Here is a 5,050-nt window from a genome sequence, read left to right on the forward strand (position 1 = left end):
ACACAAAAGGGGGGGTGTTGGGGGGGGGGAGAGAGGGCGCCGGTGCCCACGGGGGGGGGAAAGAGAAAGACAAAAAAAAAAAAAAAAAAAAAAAAAAAAAAGCACAATCTAACTTAAAAAAAGATATTACTTCTACTCTCAAAGGGTTTAAAGGGAGTTGACAGCAAATAATCACCACTGAACTCTGTGCTCTGATGGAAAAGACTGTAATTCTCTAAGAGTAGATGACAAAAGAAGCTGGTCTAGACCAGGGATCCCTCATTTCAGAGATGAGGCCACAGAAGTTCAGAGAGGTTATGTGACTTGATCAAAGTCACACAGCCAAGAAGGAATGGAGGTAGGATTCCTTCTCAATTCTTGCTGGCCCCAGAGCCCTTTTTCTCTTTTTCTATTTTGTGTGTACGTGGTGGGGGTCGGGGGACTGCTTATTAAGATGACTGCATGAGAGATGGGAGGCAGTTACAAAACTGGGAGGATTCCTTGCAGTGGATTGCACCTCCTTTTCTTTCAGCCCATTCAGTTTAATATTTCCTGAAGAGATCTATTCATTTCTGAGTAAAAGGTTTCCAAATGCTCACAGGATTGGTTAACTATGCTTTTGTTTCTACATTGTACCTCTCTGGCTCCATGCTGGGACTTGATGTGGGTAGCTGAGTTGGTCCATGAATTCTTGGTGGGTCATTATCTTTCACTGTTGTATGTTACAAATGCCATTCAAAATATAGTAATAAAATATGCCTGAGATGCAAAGCAACCACAAGTCTTATAGTAAGAACATGGCTACCTGTCTTTTAGGTCTAGAAATTAATGTTAGGTGGATTTCACACTTACTATGCTAGTATTCGGAGTGGCACATATTAACCAAGTTTTTCATATCTTGGTACGTCACCATCAGAGTGATCAAGCTATCCTACTTTTCCCAGTACTTTTCTGATTTTAAAACTAGAAGTCCAGCATTCTTAGACATTCCTCAGGCCCAGGCAAACAAGGATGGTTTGTCACCCTAGTCAGTGTGGTACTCAGAGATCAGAAACCTATAGGATGACCACAATTTTGGAAACACAGACAAATAGGCATAACAAACAGATTGGTGACATTACACTAAAATACATGGGTGTTCAATGACATTACATGAAAGTTCAATGTGTTGTTTCTTATTAGCAACATATATTTCCCTATGCTAGGCAAAATGGCAATGAATGTAATACATTAATGCAGCATTTCCATCAATCCATGTAAATGTATCTGCAATGTGTTGCCTCAGATGATTTGTGTCTTTGGTGTTCACTAAGTAAACCTATGCCTTTATCCTACCCTGGAAGAAATAACCAAGGGCTTCATATCTTGGAAGCAGGCAACTCACTCCACACAGCCACATCGTTCAATAAGTTTTGTTTAACATCATCCCACCAGGTGTGGGATAGTGTGATGGGGGGTCATGCACCACCCTACAGGCCCTACTCCCGCAGCTTGTCAAGTGAAATCAGCATTTGGTGTCTTGTTTTTGTTGTTGTTGTTGTTTGTTTTGAGACAGAATCTCACTCTATTAGCCCAGTTCACTCTATCGCCCAGGTTGGAGTACAGTGGCATAATCACGGCTCACTGCAACCTCTGCCTCCCAGGCTCAAGTGATCCTCCTGACTCAGCATCTCGAGTAACTGGGACAGGTGCACACCACCATACCTGGCTAATTTTTGTATTTTTTGGAGAGATGGGGTCTCACTATGTTGCCCGGGCTGGTCTTGAACTCCTGAGTTCAACCAATCTACCTGTCTTGGCCTCCCAAAGTGCTGGGATTATAGGCATGAGTCACTGTGCCCAGCCTACATTTCACGTCTTGACTAAGTCAAATAAGGTGTGTTTCTAGACTTTATAGCCACACTGTGCTAAAACACCTCTCTGCCTTCCTGGGTAGTATGTACAGTAGCTTTTGTTTATTTTTGTTTTCATAGAGGATGACCAAATTAACAGGTAAAGATTTCTGTTTACTTGTATTTATATTTTCTTAGAAATAAAGTTAAGGAGTCAAAACTGATATACATTTAGCTCAACTTTCTCTACTAAGTTTATCTTTACCAATCCAAGAAGTTGCAAAATGTTGAGTAACAAAATAAAATTGTTATAATAATAGATGTACAAAACCTTTAAACATTGAGACTCATATTGTCAGTTTCTTTTACAGCAAAACAATTGCAATTATGGTATGAGAAACTATAGATGATGAAAGGGCAGTTCTATATGTACTCATGCTACAGTCACCATCTGGGTCAGTATCTAGTCTCCAGTGGGCACAATTTCCAGGATCAATTTATGTATTATGTTACGTGCAAACTTCAGCTTTTTAGAACCTTAGCATACCTGTAAGGTTATCAACAGAAATTATATGCAATTAACCAAGAACAGGTTAGGGACAAAAGTAAATAATTATTCCAGGGTGTTACAGGAAACAACCCAGTGTGTGAAAAACGCGTTTAGTCATGATTGTTATAAGGGATTATTTTTCTCTCTTTCTTACAAAAAAGAGGTGAAATGTAACTTTTTGTCAATAATATGATGTTATTTTCTCAGTGTTAACTTACTTTAGATATTTGAAATAAGCAAAAACCAATAGTTAACAATTCTTGCCATTTTCACTTGCAACTTCATCAAACTGAGAGAAAGCTAGTCAAGCCAGTATCACCTTAGAAGGAAGAACTAGCCTGCTTTGTTGCAGATATTACTCTGTTTGCCCCATTCAGTCACTGAAAGTTCATGTTCTGCACAATTCTAGGCTAGCACAGGTATGTATCATTGGTCTTATTGTTTTTAACAGCTACCAATTATGGAATATTGGTACCAGGCTCTGTCTTAGGCTGGCTGCATAAATTATTATAAATCCTTACAATAATGAATGGCAAAAATTATTTTCTAAGATTTTACAATAGGGATGGAGCCTCAGAGGGGCTAAGTAATTCTGCAAAGATCACCCAATAGGAGCAGTGGCAGCAGAATCAGGTCTGGGTGTGTGGGATTCTCTATAACATGCCCATATATATAGCACACTGCTTTCAAGTGTTACAACATGGCATAGATTAATATTTTAGTCACAGTAAAACTTTCGTGTCCCTCAGAATTCTCTTTAAAAAAAATGGCAATGTTCTTAATTTTGTTTTGTCTTGTAAATGGGGCATAAACATTATCCAGACTAATTTTCCTGTGATATTTTAAATATTATAAACATTCAACTCTAGAATTAAAAACTTTTTGCATGTTGTTGGCATCTAGATAGATTTTATTTTCAAGACATAAGTATTCTACATTTTGTTTGAAGTATCCTAATGTCTGTGAAAAGTGTCAGTAGTTGGAGGCCTTGCAGCATTATTTCTTGTTATTGTTGTTGATAGGGACAGGAGGCAGGAAAATTCTGGACAGAAGAGGGCAGGTCCCCAGGGAGGGCCCCACCCTCAATTCTGGAACCACAGCCCATAGTGAGAACTTATATCTCTGTTTTCCCACACGAATGTTGCGTTTTCCAAAACCACCCATGGCCTGTCCTGCCCTCCATCTTGTGCTGCCCATAAAAACCCCAGGCTCAGTGAGCAGAGAGAGGAGAGACAGCTGGATGTTGGAGACTACAGTTGGGCGTCAGAGAGAAGTGGCTTGACATCAGAAGGATGGCTTGAAAGCATAGCTTCAAAGAGGAGTCTGGCCACAGGGCCTGCATGGAGTTTTGCTCCTGCTGGCAGTGCCCAAAAGCACTTGTTCCAGCTCCTGCACCCACTCACCTACATGCTCCCCTTCCTGCAAGGGGTGAGGCACAGCAGGTCCAAAGCTGTTGGCTAGTTCCAGCGCCCCTGCACTCCAGTTCCTGCCCACAAAGGGGTCAGGGAACTATCTTGCTTCATTGTGTTTTTATTATGTTCACCTCCTTGCAAAAACCAATTTGAACAGACCAGAATGTTAAAACCTATGTAAAATAAGACAGCTAATTTTTTACAATTATAAAATGACTAGAAATAGATGTGTTAAGTATCCAAAATAAGATAATTATTGAAGTTAGGCACAAAATGTAGTTTTGAGTTTCTATCAGTCGTGTTAAATAGGTAAATATGTGTGAGTATATAATTCTTGTTTTTTGTTTTATTAAAAAACAAATTTCTTAAAACAGTCAAATATTTGTCTGGCAATAAATCTTCAAAGGAATTTTGTAAAGATTACAATAGCTACCACTTAGTGAGTATCCAATCATAGGCCCTGGGCTTGGTAATACATATATATAACCTCTTAAGAAATACAACCATTAAATATTAAATCTTATTTAAGATATAGTATTCAGTAGCACAACAGAGTGACTACAGTTAATAGAAATCTACTGCATATTTTAGAGTAACTAAAAGAGTAGAAATGGAGTGTCTGTAACACAAATGATAAGTGCTTGAGGTGATGGATACCCCAATTACCCTAATTGGATCATTACACACTGTATGCTTATAAAAAACATAACATGTACCCCATAAATAGGTACCACTACTATGTATCCATAATAATTAACAATAAAACAGAAATACAAAAATAATATTAATCCTTCCAATATACCTATGGAATATAATTTTTAAAAATATCTTTGACTACAATTTTGTAATTATTCTGATTCATTCTTCAAATGAATATTTTTATCTGCCTTCTATAAAAGTAGAAGATATAACATTAACTATTAATGCAGGAAGAACATTTCTGAGAATTGAAATAAAATAAAAGATTACATGGCCTGGTATATTTTGACTTCTGAGGAGCTGGCTTACTCAAGGGATAGAATGAAAGAAATGAGAGAAAGAAAGAAAATTCTTTCACCAGCTCTGAGAAATGTCAAATACCTTAAGTAAGCATTTAGCATGTGCAAGACTTTATAGTCAGTCACTTTATAGATGAATCCCCTAACATGTTCCTGTGTCATGGTGTTCTTTCCTGCCCCAAAATCCCTCATATGCAAAAAGCAGTGTTAGAATTATGTAGTCTTGCTAAAAATTCTTACATATAGAATCTGTCATCCTGTCTTTGTTTTAAGTAAGCT

Source organism: Theropithecus gelada, chromosome 18, assembly GCF_003255815.1.
Source record: "Theropithecus gelada isolate Dixy chromosome 18, Tgel_1.0, whole genome shotgun sequence".
Classification (NCBI taxonomy): domain Eukaryota; kingdom Metazoa; phylum Chordata; class Mammalia; order Primates; family Cercopithecidae; genus Theropithecus; species Theropithecus gelada.